Below are 16,858 nucleotides of genomic sequence, written 5' to 3' on the forward strand. Positions count from 1 at the left end.
GCGAGATCGTGACCTGGCTGAAGTCGGACGCTTAACCGACTGCGCCACCCAGGCGCCCCAGTAAGCAAAGTTTTAAGAAGGCAAAGAAAGGGGCACCTGGGTGGCTCAGTCGGTTAAGCACCAGACTTCGGCTCAGGTCACGATCTCACAGTTTGTGGGTTTGAGCCCCGCGTCAGGCTCTGTGCTGACAGCTCGGAGCCTGGAGCCTTCTGCTTTGGTTTCTGTGTCTCCCTCGCTCTCTGCTCCTCCCCCACTCACACTCTGTCTGTCTGTCTGTCTCTCTCTCTCAAAAATAAATATAAAAAAAAAAAGAAGGGGGAGAGATTAAGTTAATTTATGCCACTGCTTCATTTCCTGACAATGCAGACAAATGTTTACATCCAACTGTGAGTACAAATAGCACGTCCTCACTTATCCGTGCCAATAGAGGCTGAGGCAACACAGATAATTGAAATTACAGTGCATGAGGAAGGGGATTGATTGATTTGCATGCTTTTCCTTAATCATGGAGGAATTGCCAGAGAATCTAAAAAATGGGCAACAGGAAAAGGGAGAAACAGTAAGAATCTTGGATAATCCCCCACTGGATAATTCAGATTTAACTGGGTCTGTTTTGATGTGTGCACATGTGTCTGAACACGGAAAAGGATGAACCCACAAAATATTATAAATGCCAGTTTTCAAAGGCTTTTGGAAAATGCAGCTCATAGCATAAGGTATCAAATTAATTTAGGGTCTCACTTGTTTCCATCGGATTTGGGCACATTGAATCCCGAGATAATAGTTTGGCGTCCGTGTTCGCGGCACTTCTCGCTTTTCAAAGATTCTCTGAGGTTAGAGGATGTGTGGTGACCCTCGTCTCCCAGATGAGGAAACAGGGGCACAGGGCCCACCTGTGGCTTGCCTGGGCTTTGGAAATAATTCCTCGGAGAGCCATCAAGACCTAGGTCCGCAGACTGCGGCCGCAGCATCCCTAGTTGTGCTTTTGTTTGAGAACTGTTCTTATTTTCGTTCTCTTTCATGCTGTTTAATCCAACCTGTTTCGTCCCGCTGCCCATCACGTCAGACCGAAGAAAGAACTTAAAACAGGATGGATTGTGTTTGACAGGAAGGAGCTGCACAGCTGAATTCCATCAAGCACAAATGTGCCCGTGGCCCCAAAGGCACTAAAACATGACAGGGGTGTTTTATGGCAGCCTCACCTGGGCTCCGTGTGGCAAGACGATGTTTCACCTGGAAAGACATCTCTCTTTGTTTGTAGCGGCAGGTCTCAGTTATTTACCGCCTCTAAGATCTCCTAAGACCACTTGGCTTTCCTTTTCTTCCTTAAAGGCCAGATATAAAGTTTAACTTGATATCGTACAGCCGTTTCCCCCCGCGGTCCACGCGGAACTTGGTTTATCCGCTAATTGTATTAACGTTGCCAGTGAAGAAGTGTTCCAAAGGTGTGGATCACCAATTACCTTCTGGCAGAGCCATTATGAACTAATGACCAGTAGTAGGTATGTGCTCAGCCTGCCCACATGGAATGCAAAAAAGAAAATAAGATTTTTTTGCCTCCCGTTTAGGTAATTATTTTTTCAGTCTTCATAGATGTTTCCAAGATCTCTCCAGACCTGCCTCTTTTCACCCAGCTCCCAAATCTGATGCACAAAGGAAAATAATTTGGGTCAAAACCCATCACGTGTTCGTTGTATTGACGCTGTAGAGGAAGTTAAACGCTGCACGGTGAAAGGCCTTCGCACATCTTTAGAGCAGAATATGATTGTTGCATGTTACTCTGAACCTAGAGGTGAGGATTTAGCTCTGTAGTGCCTCAGAAAATATCAAAAGAGTTTTAAAACATTAGTTTTGAGAGATTGGAATACACAGAAACTCAGAGTGTTTGAACGTCGGCCCAGACGTTGGCAGACTTCCATTCAGATTTCGTTGTGAGTAAAATGTGTACTCAGCAACTAGGTTCAAGCCCTTAGTAGTTTGTAAGCACATCTCTCTGCTTTTTCTAGATCGTTGCAGAAAAAAAATAGGTTAAGCAAATTTTGTGGTGGAGCTTATGCGTGCACAGACATGTATAAAGCCTCTGCATCTTCCAAACTTGGAAAGCATATTTTAACAGCACAAGTATATCTATGCGTTTGATCTACATCCGAGCCTCTCACATGCTTTTTAATTATACCGTTTAAATGTTTTACCTATTAAATCTGTTTGGTCTTCAAGCTGTAAACATCACACACAGCTAATAAGCTTTAGGAAAGAAAAGGAAATTGACATTTAGTATAGAGGTTCTACAAAACCAATGAAAAACTATGCAAATGAGCTATAGAACAGACAGATTTGCATATCCTTGTTGGTTTCATGATGATATTCTCAGCATGAGCCTGGCAGACTTGCCTTTTTACCTCTTGGGATGATGCATGTTCTAGCGGTCGAGCCCTGCAGGGTCAATTTAACAAGTGTAACATTGTGATTTTCCATGCGGTTTCTCAGAACCACTGAGCAAAATGCTGCGATAAATAGTGACAGAGGAAATCGATTTTTGAAGTAAATACTTTTGGAGGACGGGGGGTTGGGAGGGACATTCTACCGCTCTTTAATGTTGCCAAGGTAGGACAAGCAATTTTTGGTACTGGTGCTGTGGCATTTCAAAGTACACACACACACACACACACACACACACACACGTCACTCACTCACTCACCAATTCTGCCACTCTCTTGTTACCATGATGCTCACCCCCAAAACTCCTGCTCAGAGACTGGATAGATTTTGCAAGCCTCCTTCGGCTGCATCAGGGTCTCATCAGAAAAGGAAGCTAAGGAAATCTGCCTTTGCCACCGTCCTGTTGGAATAATAAGTAGCCTGGTTAATAGCACAAAGTGCCAGACATTGATATATGGAAGCACACTTGCATAGTGGCTAAGAAAGATTTTGATATTGTCAGGACTGGGATTTGAACTCAGCTCTGGCACCCCTCCCTACCTTGGTTTCTCACCCATAAATGGGCATAATAAAGTGGTAGGGAGATTAAATGAGAGAGAGTGTGCAATCTACTCCCAACTACCTCGCTTATAGTAAACACCTAATAGATAGTACCATTATCTTGAAATGCTTTCAAAATTATCACCATGTTTTACCTTGTAAAGTGCAAATTTTTAAAAAAAAATCGAAGTAGCTTTCTGAAGAAGAGAAAGGAAATGAAATTCACCCCTGAAATGTACTTGGAGAATTTTAGAGGGTCTTTTCCAAGTTGTTATAAAACACCTCTGAAGTAAATTTGCCCATTTCTGCCCACACCAATTCTATAACATTCCAGGGATAAAATCTGCACTTGGGTTTAAAAATAAAACGGGTAGAACAAACTGAATTAGAAGTCGTTGGCAGACATCCCCCCCAGCAGAATGTTCTCTCAATTGGTAGCATCGCAATAAAAGAGAAAATGTATATATTTTTTTAAATCTGCCCTCGCCACCCACCCCCCATCCCTCCAGCCAGTTGGATTTCTCTCTTGTAAAAACCCCAGTATCCTTGGATTTCATCTCACCCCTCCCTCTGATATGTGCACCCCCCACCACTCCCACCCCCTGGACATAAACCACATCCGCATAGACACATCCTCCTTCCCGAGAAATCGCCGGGCAGCATTGTCCTCTGATACCGTATATGTGCATACTGGACTGCACGCAGGGCCGTCACAGAAGCACGGGAGGCTCTGATGTGTTCAGTTGTGAAGACTGCCAAGAGAGAGAAAAATTCTCCCATGTATTCCCATCTCTCCCGCCTCTTTTTTCTTCGGTAAATATTCAGGCCCTTTTCAGAGAGGCTTTTGATAATGCGTTATCCCAGCAAATGCCACTAACCTGCATGTACATAGGACTCCCCAGTCCTGTAGGAATGGCTTCGTGAAGAGAGTCCGATAAGATGCAGTTGTAGGATTGGGTGGAGGAACCTGTCACCACACACACACACACACACACACACACACACCACAACACTCACATGCATGCGCACACACACACACACACACCCCAGCCACCCCCAACCCCTCATCCCCATAGAAATTATGTAAAAACTAGACGTTCTTCTCTCCCTCACACAGGCAATCTCATCTTTCCCAAAAATGGAAGGGGAAAACGCTTTCTTTGGCTGAGCCATATGCAAAAAATTATGGAACATCTGTGTAAGTAACAACATACAACAAGACAAATTATTGGTGGTAAAAGGCAAAACCCTTGTTTCAAAAACATGTCTGGAGATAGTGTGTATACAGAACCTTGCTTTGTGTTAATTACGCATAATAACTGTCAGCTTTGCAGACCATGGGCTGGGCTCTCAATAACTTAGGGTCTTTTCCTGTTTTGTTCTATCCTCCCTCCCTTCCTTCCTTCCTTCCTTCCTTCCTTCCTTCCTTCCTCCCCCCTTCCTCCCTCCCTCCCTTCCTTCCTTCCTCCCTTCCTTCCTTCTCTCTCTCCTTTTTGACTGATGTTGAACTAACTGTATAGCTTTATTTCAATAGTTGCTATGACCTGGACAATGAAATGAGAAACACGGGGGACTTGTTGGCTCACGTTTGAAAATGCAGTGGGGGGCAGATGGCCCCCTCCACCCCGGATCCATCCACAGTTAGCTTCCAATGGGAATCGAAGACCGAGGTGTGGGCCCCAGCCGGCACACTGTCTCACTGTGTGACCTTGGCAAAGGGCGTCCTTAGCCGTTTCTGCCTCGGTGTCTCCACTTGTCAAGGGCGACAGGGTAATGGTTGTGCTTGCGGTTCTTATGCGGATCGAATGGGACTAAACTGTGCAACTCGGGTCCTGTCCTAAGAGAAGTTCTGACGCTGTTGTTTCGTTCGCTGAAAGGGCTCTCAGCATCTCTCGAGCACCGTGTCGTCGGCTATCTTTGCGTGTCTGCCCGTGCCAGTGGGAGACGTGGGGTCCGTCCAGTCAGTGAAGGAAAAGGCATTTACAAGACGGGTTGTCTCTTTATGGAGAAGGGGTAATGGGGCAGAGTTGAAATCTAAGGTTCTTAAGAAGCGAGGCATACCACAGCCACCGCTCAGCAGGTGCCCTCTCTTCACCAGAAACCCCCAAGCTCCCCGCACAAGACGAGGAGGAAGCAGGTGCAGGGACTGGTAGCCAGGGTGATCTCTGTCAGCCTCCCCAGCCTTTCTTCCCTCCGCCCCCCGTCGGTAGCCCATGTTCCAGCCACGCCTAACTCCCATTGTAATTCCGACGTTCCCTACCCATTCGCATCCGTGTTCCCCTTCATTCCGACCCAGCCCACGAAGCACCCCCCTCCAGACTTCAGCATCCCCACTCAACACCTGTCTGCTCCACAAACCCATCTAACCACAAAGCCAGCCGGTCCCTCCTTTGGGTTACCAGATCCCATTTTAATTTTTTTTTTAGACTTCTTTGCTATTTATGATGCTTAGCACCGCCTGCCTGAGAGCGTCGTTGGCTGTGTGACCGCCGGAGCAGAAAAGGGCAGCCCGGCATGCCAGTTAGACGTACAGGCGCTGGCGTGAGCCTGCCCGGGGTTCAAATCCGCCCTCTGCCATCTACCAGCACTGGAATCGGGCTACACAGTTACCTTCTCCGTCTAGTTTCCTCCCTTGCAAACTTGGCTGAAGAGGAGCTACCTCACAACCTTGTTGCGAGGCTTGGATGAAAGCCAAGGTGTTACAGCGGTGCGTGAGCACTTAAGAGACATTGGCTGCTGGTAGTCCCAGCATACAGGAGAAGACGGGCCGTGTCTTGTTTATGCTCGTGTGCTCTCACTCTACACGCAGAAAAGACCCGATCCGTAAACAGCAATGTCAGTATCAGGTACACTGAGCAATGTGAAATCTGTTCATTTGAGTCAGCTAAATAATTCAGAGTGCAGCAAGCCTCCTACAGCCCCCCATCCCTCTAGTCACTGAAAATCTGTGAGGAATCAAGAGTCTTTCAAAACAACCTCAGAGCCCTGTGGAATACATTTTCAATCGTCTTTATACGTCTGCTTTCTCTTTTGGGTGCAGACAGTTAGCAGAGCCCGATTATAAGGCATGCATATGTATGCAACATTATTTTGCAGGAGCTGAATGAAAGAACGCGAGTTGTATCCTGCCTGAATGTTTCCATCCAGGCTTCTGGGGCTTAAGGCCCTAAACAGCGGAGGCAGTTAAGGTCACTTTAAAAATGGAGCCCTTGATGCTGTGGCCCCAGCTTCAGATGCATTCACAACAAATCAGGCAGAAGAAAAGTATGAGAAAAAATCAGAAATGAGAGCGACCTTTTCTTCGGGCCTTTGTAATAATGTTGGATGTGTGAGAGTGTGTTTTTGAGTGCTTGCATGCGTGTGCGTGTGTGTGTTTAACCTTCATGCAAGAAACAAGAGAGTAGTTTCCCCTTGAAACCAGCCAACCCTCCATGAAGCTTATCTCAGTGGTTCTGAGTTCACCCCCCACGACATCCGTCATGCACAGGGCAGTCCCCCCACAGCAGGATTAGCCAGTACAAAATGTCGGTAGCACCGAGGTGGAGAAACGCTGGTGGGGGATGTCTATCCTATCTGCCCCGGAGACGACATGGCCCCCATCAGAGGCCACCTCTGGACCTGGACCATCCACTTCCACCAAAATCCTCCCCCAACCCCTGCCGTTCTTCCTGCCTCCCCCCACCCACCCACCCAGGAAACCCAGTCCATGAGGATAGACTCGGGGCGGGGAGCGGGGAGGGGGCTTCAGGTGAGGCTATAGAGGGGCTTGTTCCGACTCTGTCCTTTGCCGGCAGATTATTTCTACTCACTTAACCTGAATCCTGCCTCGAACTGGATCTTTTACTATTGGGTTTTTTCTCAATTTTATGGTTTCATAAGACAAGATACATGCAGAAGTGGGGAAGGGTTAAAGCAGGAGGAGAGTGCTGACTGGAGGGAGAGGGAAACCAGAAAGAAAAAAGGAGAAAGAGAGAGAGAGAGAGTGAGAGAGAGAGAGAGAGAGAGAGAGAGAGAAGGAGAGAGGGAGAGAGAGACAAATGAAGACCTGCTTGGTTTAATGGTCTGGAGTTTTCAGCTAGAGGTTTGTTGCCAAAGTCTTGCCATCCTACACACACACACACACACACACACACACACGTACACACACACCCCGCTCCTCCACCACACGAAGGCCAGGTGGCTCCTGCTTACATACATGGCTTGGCACTTTTACTCTTTGGCTAAGACCATTTCGCACATGAACAACACAGCCTCCTCCCAGAGAGTTGTCATCCATCTGCTTCCAGAAGGGCTGTCTGTTTCCCTCCGAAACTGGTCCAATCAACATTTTCCTTTGGCCAGAGTGGCTTACCAGCAGCTTCTCCATAAGGTCCATAATTGCAATTTCTCATTCTCATTTGCCTGGCTGGCTTCACCCTTCTGTCCTCTCTCCCCGCCTCCCCAGCCAGCCCCCCCGCTGCCCCCCGCCCTCAGCCCCCCTCCTTTTCTGTGAAGAAGCCCTGTCAGAATGAATGACAGAATCAACTTCCTTCCTACCAAACGGCTCATTACTCATGACTTGAAAGCAATGTTGCCTTCTGTCCTCACAAGGTTTTGCAGATTTCCCCCAAAATGATCCTCCTTCCAGAATGAAATAGCGGATGAATGCCTTGCCTCTCACTCTCTCTAAGCTATGCTACTGTAGCAGTGTTGTGGGCAAATATGCCATTGAGTCTTCCCTTGTGATCTACTCCAGCCTGTCTTTCCCCATATGCTTGCGGCAGACCGTGGTTAATAGCGGTCTGTGAGCATCTGAGGCTAGCTGGGAAATCTAACTGTAATGTCACCATGCCGAAATGGTGAACACTCTCTCTTCTTTCCGGAGCACAGGGTCATTGCTCGCTGGCAAACAGGTTATGGGACATGGGCCACCACCCGTGACATTGCCGCCATGTTTGCAGTTGAACGAGGGAGCATGTGACGGGCACATTGTGTGTGTGTGTGTGTGTCGGGGGGGGGGACGAATGTCTCAGTCCTGCCACCTCTCCCACATGACTTCTCATTCCTAAATTTTGGAAAGTGAGCAGCACAAGTAGGATGGATATCGTGAGGACCAAAAAGCAAATCTGATAACAAACTCTTGGGATTTACAAGAGAAATGTCCACGCTGGAGGTTTAGGGACCCGTTTCGCAATGGAAAGATTTTATAAAAACATCTGAAATCTGCTCTTTGGAAGGAGAAAGAAAAGTCGGCAGGATTCTTAAGAAAGTATGGAGAACCTACAGCATCTAGGGAGTATGAATTATACTTTTCTGCGGTTCGCCACTGGGTAAGCAGGACCTATAGCTAGACTTTGTCTACCGTAATATGTTTGGAACATTTCTAGACCATATGTTAAGGGGTAGACACTGTTAAAATGCCACTGTCCAGAAAGGCATTTTGAACAAGTACACTTGAGTGAGGAAAGCAGGTGCCTGTTGGGTCACTTTTGGTGAGCAGCTTGGCACAGTGAGGCAAAGCGGGCTCCCTTTTTCCCTGAAGGTGAAGTTTGCGGGTATGGAGGGGTCCTAAGACAGAAGGCACCTGAGGATATTTGGTTTGGATCTGGCCCGTGGAACCCTGACATCAAGCATCTTTAAAATATGAAAGAGTTAGGAGATCTAGTGCTTTGCAGCATTTTAGATGAAGAAAGGCAATAGCGAGGGTATTGTTCTGTGTTGAGTTGATTACTTTTGTACGTAATGGGCACAGTCTTAGGGTCCACAGACGCATCTGGAAATTCGCATTCATAGGAGGCCCTGGGTAGACAGTATAACAGGGAGCTGCCGACCCAGACCTGGCCCCATCAGATGGTCCTGGAAGGTCTTCAAAGGAGACATAGGAACAACAGTGGGGCTGCTTCCAGCCAGGCTGGAGCAGCTCTGAATCGTCTTGAAGGTCCTGGATGGCTCCTTAAGGGAGTCATGGAGCACCCACACTCCCATCACCCCTAGAACATGTCTCTCTTTTCCTCTTCACCTTGACTCCTAATCCATTCAGAGAGCTTAGCTGATTCTCTCTTTCATAAAGCCATGCCCAGGGAGATCCTCCAGAGGCTTCTGTGAACATTCCCCTGACCACCCTTCTAGCTGGGGCAGCTCTACCTTCTAATGTGGAGGTAAGGACAACACGGAGAATTCCAGTTGATTCTCCACGGAATAGCCAGTTGGTTGTGTGGCATGATCTGTTGTGTCCCTGTGCCTGGAACAATGGGCAAAGCCTGGAAATAAGTCAACACCATATCAATACTACATAGGCGAACTTGGCCCATGCCGCCGGGGTCAAATAGAGAGGTACAGTCAGTAAAGTCAGGCTCCCAACGAGGCTGAAAAGTCAACTGTGATTATCCACATGGGCTGTGTGGATGGTTGCAGATGGCCGAACAATTGTGGGTGCAGCCCACCCCTACACACTTGCGCGTGCGCGCACACACACACACACACACACACACTCATGTGCTTCTCACCTGCCTTCTTTTGAACCCGTAGCTCTGATTTGTCTTATAGCAGCAATTACCTCAGAGCAACAGTCACAAAAGAAATGGAAAGCCAGCAAACCTGAGTTCTAGGCGGTGCTCACCACCTGCTCTCAGGACTGTTGAGATCATACTCGAACAGTAATACATCAGAGATGGCATTTCAGTTTTCAGACTTGTTGATTAACAAAGAAAATATTATTCAGAGATTGGTGTGTGATTATAAGGATTCTCTCCATCCCCCAGCCCTATCACTCAATGTCCCTTCATTAAAAATGAATTTTAGGGTGCCTGGGTGGCTCAGTCGGTTAAGCATCTGACTTCAGCTCAGGTCACAATATCGCGGTTCATGGGTTCGAGCCCCGCGTCGGGCTCTGTGCTGACAGCCCAGAGCCTGGAGCCCGCTTCAGATTCTGTGTCTCCCTCTCTCTCTGCCCCTCCCCTACTCACCTTTTCTCTCTCTCTCTCTCAAAAGTAAATAAACATTTTTAAAAAATAAAAAAAAAATGAATTTTAGAGTTCCCTCTCCAAAATTCATTACCTGAATCAGATCACAGGTCAGATGACAATACTCTTCTTTTTGTTGAGATACAATTGTACACATAGCCTCCTGCAAGTTCAAGGTGCATTTGATACATTTACGTTTTGCAATGGGACGTGTTGATTTGACACGTTTACATTTGACAGTCTGATTCCCACCATAATTAGCTAACACCTCTATCGCCTCCCATAATGATCATTTCTTCTCTGTGTGGTAAGAACAGGGTCTTTGTAGGGTCTATGAAGAGCAGAATGGTGGTTACCAGGGGCTGGAGGAGGAGGACTGGGGAGACGTTGTTGAAGGCTCCAAACTTGCAACCACTTGTAGATAAATAAGTTCTAGAGACCCGTTGCACAGCATACTGATTACATAGTCATCAATACTGTATTGTAAACTTCAAAATTGCTAAGACAATACTTTTTCTTTAAAGCACCTTACTGGAAATACTTTCTTTTTTTTCCCATAGTGAACCTTTAACATCTCTGGTTTCCCTCTGGCTTGTAAAAATATGAAAGAACTGAAATGAGACCTCATTGGTCCCAGTCAGGAAAGCGGAGGGGACAGAGGTGACACAGATCAAAGAAACATCTCTCCCCTGCAACTGCTGTTACCATGTGTTCATTTTTGTGTCGTATTTGCCCACCCGGGGAGGAGGAGGAGTCACAACTGGGTCTTTATCATGAAAGATAAAAGTGTAGCTAGTTGGATGGTGTCCATTTTTTATTTGCTCAGCGACCGGCGGGGCCTCTTAATGTTGCCGCCCCTGGGTTTATTAGTGAGAGTTCGCTCTAGAGACAGGAACAGGACTCACGGATGCTCCTCACCAGGTTCCAGAGGCTCAGAACCCTTCTTTGTCAAGTGTCTCCAAGAAGTGGGGAGCTGTGCAAGTCAAGGAGGAAGAACAGCACTAAACACAGCCATGTATTAGCTGTCTCGGAGCGTCCAGTGTTTTCAGACAAAGGTTTGGAAGGTTCCGGTGGGACTTGACTGTGGCCGAGTTTAATTTGTCGTACTGGTGGTTGTCCCAATGACTGCCCGCTTGGTCTGTAGGAATGTGAGCCTACGTGTGCACACTCACTCCTCCCCCACATGCACGTGTGTTTGACCTTGCCCTCGCCCTTGGGATTGTGTATAACCTCATCATATAATACAATGACCTGTATATATAGGAGGCAGCCTGGTGTTTAATTCTATGGTTTTTTGTGTTCAAAATACTTTTTTTTAAAGTTTATTTTCTTAGAGAGAGAGAGTGAGAGAGCGGGGAAGGGGCAGAGAGAGAGGGAGAGAGAAAGAATCCCAAGCAGGCTCTGCACCATGAGCACAGAGCCCAATGTGGGGCTCGAACTCACAAACCGCGAGATCATGACATAAGCTGACACCAAGTCAGACACTTAACCGACTGAGCCACCCAGGCGCCCCTCAATCCACGTTTTGAAAAACGCCTTTTTCAGAGGAAATGGAAAGACTCAAACCCAAGAAGTCTGAACACTTACACATCCCTTTTCACCTCGTAATCTCAGAGTCTTATTTATCTATTATTTAAAATTTACCTATTTTAGGGGCACCTGGGTGGCTCAGTCAGTTGGGCATCCAACGTCAGCTCAGGTCATGATCTCGCGGTTCGTGGGTTCGAGCTCCGCGTCGGGCTCTGTGCTGACAGCTCGGAGCCTGGATCCTGTTTCAGATTCTGTGTCTCCCTCTCTCTCTGCCCCTCCCTGCTCACGCTCTGTCTCTCTCTGTCTCTCAAAAATAAATAAATGTTAAAAAAAATTTAATTTACTTATTTTAGTCCTGGTTTATCCCAGGAGGGGCGGGCAAATGTAACTGTTAGTGCACTAAGTGATTTTGTTTCTTTTTTTTTTTTTTTTTCCCTGCTCTGCCCTTGCTAATGTTAAAACGACACCGCCGGTTGATATGTGCCGTGTTAGTTTTAGTGCGAATAATCTCGCCCTCTCAAGGGCGTGTGGACTGATGTCCTCCCACACCATATTAGATACAAACCTAGAACAAGAAGGCCAGGAACAACAACAACAAAAAGCTCACGTTCCCCTGGCCGCTTGAATTGGATGAACCTCGTAAATAAATACCAAGTGGTCCCCTGTCCTAAATGTGCTTCCAGTAAATTCCAGCTGGGAACCTTCCGGTTTCACGTGCGCGTCGAGAGGAAATCATAGCAATCGTCGTACCCAGCAGAAGGGGTTTTTACGCCCCCAGCCAGGAAATGTGCACACATCACATGGACATCGGGGTCAGACAGGGTGACAATCAGCTATGCAACTAACGAGAAATTATGCAAAATTAGATGGATTATGTCCATGTTTTCAGTTTTTGTCTCTTAGCAGTTTAAACCTTTAATTAAAATACACATGACAGGGGCACAGTCTGTAACTATCAGATTTTATATGCTCTGGTTGTAAGGTAATAGCCTTCCAAGTTATTTTTATGGGTCATTCTATCTGGTGGCAACTTAGAATATAAAGCCACGTCCCAGCTTCCCAAAAGTAATGTCTGTTTTCTCACTTTCTAATAATTACTTCAGGTCTGAGAGGAAAGACTTGTCACAGTGAATACAAATTAGTCCGCTCCAGGGTGCGACTAACCGGATTGTTTGGGTCTGAGTTTTATCCCTTTGGGGCAGAGTAACAACATCATTTATGGATGTCTGCCTGTATGCATGCTGTGTAGACTTACTCAGGACACCAGCACAGCTTCTAGGACAGTCTTCCTAATACAGTTGCCCCTTGAACAACGCGGGTTTGAACTGCACGGGTCCACTTAGGCATGACTTGTCTTCAGTAAATACAGTGCAGCACTGTAAATGTATTTTCTCTTCCTTACGCTTTTCTTAATAACGTTTTCTTTTCTCTAGCTAACCTTACTGTCGGAATACAATAGATAGTACATACAATACGTATGACATAAGTGTTAATTGACTGTCTATGTTATCAGTAAAGCTTCCGGTCAACAGTAAGCTCTTCGTAGTTTCGGGGGAGTCAGAGTCACCTGTGGATTTTCAACTATGGGGTGGCATGGAGTTGGTGCCTCTGACCCCCCCACATTGTCCAAGCATCAACTGGACCCCGTATTGTCTAATAGCTGAGCTGTTGTTAAATAAAAACGTGCATGTGTTTGGAATCGTTCCCCTCCCCCCATCCTCAACCTCTTAAGTGATACAAATAGTAAATGCATCTTAGTATTTATTTAGGAATCTGGCATTCTGGGACTGGCTTACAAGATAGCTCATTTGTTTGAAGGTCCCCAGAGACGGCAGAAGTCATACCACCGTATCAGCAGCCGCCTTCATAACACAGAAGTAAAATTCAGCATAGAACACTCCAACTCGGTGTTTATGGGGAACACCGGTGCTGTTGTAATTTCCATTCGGTTCAAATTATTTCGTGGGGATCTACCTAATTGGCATTAACGTGTGGCTTTCCATCATTGTAAGGGCACTCTGACGTTGCAGCAGAATATTTGCGGGCTATATCCTCCAAGGCAGCGATGTGGTGTGTGTGTGTGTGTATATATGTTATATAAAATGCGCCATCACCCCGAACCATCCCTGGTCCTTATATCTCTCTGCACCGAAACTAAATGCCCTCTGATGGTGGCCAACTAGACCAAAGAATGAGGCTGTCTCTTTCAAAGCGCTGTAGACAATGGGATAAGCAGCGGTTACTGGTCAATTATCCACCCCCCCCCCCAACACACACACACACACACCCCACAGGCTTCCACTGCCCTCTGCTGGGAGTGAGGCTGGATCGGAGGAGAGATGTGGACTTTGCCAGATGCTGGCAGAAAGCCCCAAGATTCCTTCCACTGTGTCTCTGCCTCCCTCCCGGCTTAACCTTGCTTGCATCTTGGACCTCAGCGGTACACATGGCCAGCTGCTCAGCACACACGTCCAGCCATGTTTCCCTCATATCCCTTTCTCCTCAAGGCTCCCCTTGCACCCTTTGCTGTCATATTTGCTGATTTCTTTTTTTTAAATATTTATTAATTTTGAGAGAGAAGAGCGAGCACGAGCAGAGGAGGGGCAGAGAGACAGGGAGACGCAAAATCCGAAACAGGCTCCAGGCTCCAAGCTGTCAGCACAGGGCCCGATGTGGGGCTCGAACTCATGAAACATCAGATCGTAACCTGAGCTGAAGTCGGACGCTCAACCGACTGAGCCACCCAGGCACTCCCATTTGCCGATTTCTTTAAAGGAAAGCATAGAATGTGGTCCATCCTGGGTCTCGCAGCTTCTGAGAATGGCACCTTCCGTGCATAGCACAGCACCCGACAAGGGAGGAGAGTAGTCCTTCTTATGGCAAGCCATGTGGGCATCTTCAATCATTCATTCGGAATATTACTTTTAAAAATATAAAATACGCTAAAAAAATTGGATAAGTAATGGGCAAACGAGTGGAGGCTTGGTTATGAATTACAATAATGATTCTAATAGATACCATTTATTGGCACATTATTATGTGCCAGGCACCACGCTAACATAGCTGCGTGTATCAGCTCATCAGAACCTCATGACAATTGTGAAGCATATGTACTCTTATTATCCTCATTCAATAGAAGAGGAAGCAGGGACTTTGGGTGGGAGGTGGCATCACTTAAACCAAATCGCGGCTGTAAAGGAGGAGCTGGTTCAGTGAGGGCTGACCAGTCATCTGTGGGCAGAGCAGGAATAAAGTCCCAGGCTGCGGGCAAACATGAGGTTCCCACCCAGATGCCGTGTGGTAAATTCCATCCCCTAGAAGGTCCTGAAGTAAGAACATGTGGGCAAAACTCCACACCATGACTTAGGTCCACATCAAACCAATTCTGTCTGTCCAAGGAACTGATAGAAGTTTGTTATGTCCTTGACACGAGATCGTTACCGTTAGCACCTACGATTTTATTCTGAGCGTTCCGTGGTCAGGCAGTCCAAATCTCACGAGCGATCCTTGCTTCTCTGTTTCTTCTTTGATTTGACTTATGCCATGCCATGCATTACAGTGGATCTGTGCACGTTCTCCTTTATTCCAAAGGCCACACATTTCTGAAAGCCTCTGTGCTTTTTCAGGGGCGGGAGTGGGTGGTTAATGTGCCTGAGCAGAGAAGCACTGCTTAGTGTGGCCAAAACAAAATCCATTTCTGTACAAAAACTAAAACTTTTTACAAGGAACCAGGGATTCATAGTTTAGAGGAAGCACATAATAGCACAAGGGAACAATATCTACTTTGGCAATGAAAATAATTTCAGAAATTGCATCTTCTAGACATAAACAGTTGAGCAGGAAGAATTCTCCATTAATTCTTCCATTTAATGAACATTTGAGCACCTATTATGTGCCAAATATCTTTTCTGAGCTCTGTTACAATGTTCACTTCTGAATCTTTTCCTGAACCAGAACAATTCAGGACATGCTTCCGTTAATCACCCCAGCTCACTTCTCCACCTTTTCATTCATTCATTCATTCATTCATTCATTCATTCACATAGTTTTTAACCTCAAGAGCACTGAGGTTAAAGATGGAATTGACATAAAGGGCTTCTGAGAAGTTGATTTTTGAACCAAGTCTTAAAGGATGAATTAGGGTAGTAGCAGGTGGAAAACTGGAGAATCATATTCTAAACATAGATGTCCCATTTTGCTCACATTTGTCTCTTCCTGATAACGAGCTAAAATTTAGAAGTCCCCAACCGGTTGCTGCAAATCATTATTCCATGCTAGATTTATGTAGTCCTGTCTTTCTGTAACAGTCTGTAAGTTGTCAAAAAGTACACATGTATATAAATTGTTACTGAATATGGTTTGTCTTGAACTGATCATCGTTGCCAGTGTATGTTCAATAATGTTATATGGAGTTTGGCTATATTGTTCTGCTGCATATCTACTTATTTATTAGACTTAGATCTCCGTGTCCTGTTGCATCGAGTGGTAGTATCCTGTAAGTAGAGGATATTGATGATGTATGATTAGCCTTCTTTGGGGAAGAGTCATGGCTTTGTTCTTCAAACCCAAATGGCATCAGTTTTTTGGTAGCCAGATGTAGTATTCATAAACTGAAACAAAACAAGGAAAGCCATTAAAAAAGTTGTCACTCCTTTTATTTATTGAAGAGGCATATAATCAAATGCTTTGTCATTCTGATTTCCCTTAAGGATCGTGGCTTGGAAATGATTGGCGTTTTCCAACGTATATTAATTTGTTCACTCCTGTATTCGTTTGTGTATTCCATCAAGACTTGTTAAAGGCCTATACGGTGCGAGGGGCTAGGCCACATTCTACTGAGTATACGGTGAGAAATGAGGTAGGGTTTCTGCTTTCCAAACACTGAAGGTCTACTGGAGGAAGGTGGACATAGCCATAACACAAGGAGAAAGAGATGGGAACCTTGAAAGCAATAGGTTGAAAATGGGATGGGATTCGGCGGGGTCTGCCCTCTCTTAAATAGAATTCTATATACTGAGAGGAATAAGAACCATAGTTGGCGTGTATGGAATACTTAGGACGTAGCGGCACTCTTTCAAGTGCTCTTTGTGCGTTGTCTCATTACATCCCTGCGACAGCCCCGTAACGTAGTCATTCCTCTTATATCTCACAGATTGCCCTGTTGTATCATACTCTGCGGTCACCCTGTTGTATACTCCATGGTTATAGCAAAAGCTTTGTCTATCAAAGGCCACACAGATAGAGGGTACAAAGGAAAGTAAGTGTGTAATGTGACATTAGTTATTGGGCCAGTAAAATCTCTCTAATTTAGATTGTTCTGGGTGGAAGTCATTATTACTTACATAAGTGACTTCAGTGCTGGCCCCGTGTCCCCTCACCAGGCACGATTCTCCTTGCACTCGCTTGAA

At 46.1% G+C, this 16,858-nt stretch overlaps 1 protein-coding gene across 10 annotated transcripts in view; it reads left to right on the forward strand.

Annotated features, from left to right (window-relative positions):
• Positions 1–16,858, forward strand: part of ATXN1 (ataxin 1) — a 416,021-nt gene that overhangs the window by 294,158 nt on the left and 105,005 nt on the right. The window contains exon 7 of one of the 10 annotated variants that reach the window (XM_053904881.1): positions 4,097–4,177. The exons of the other annotated variants lie outside the window; for them this stretch is intronic. The gene's annotated coding sequence lies outside the window, so the exon portion shown is untranslated. The remainder of the gene's footprint in view (positions 1–4,096; positions 4,178–16,858) is intronic. 10 annotated transcript variants of the gene reach the window in all.

The sequence above is a fragment of the Panthera pardus genome, unplaced genomic scaffold (genome assembly GCF_024362965.1).
Source record: "Panthera pardus isolate Hobbes unplaced genomic scaffold, ASM2436296v1 HiC_scaffold_17, whole genome shotgun sequence".
Taxonomy (NCBI): Eukaryota; Metazoa; Chordata; class Mammalia; order Carnivora; family Felidae; genus Panthera; species Panthera pardus.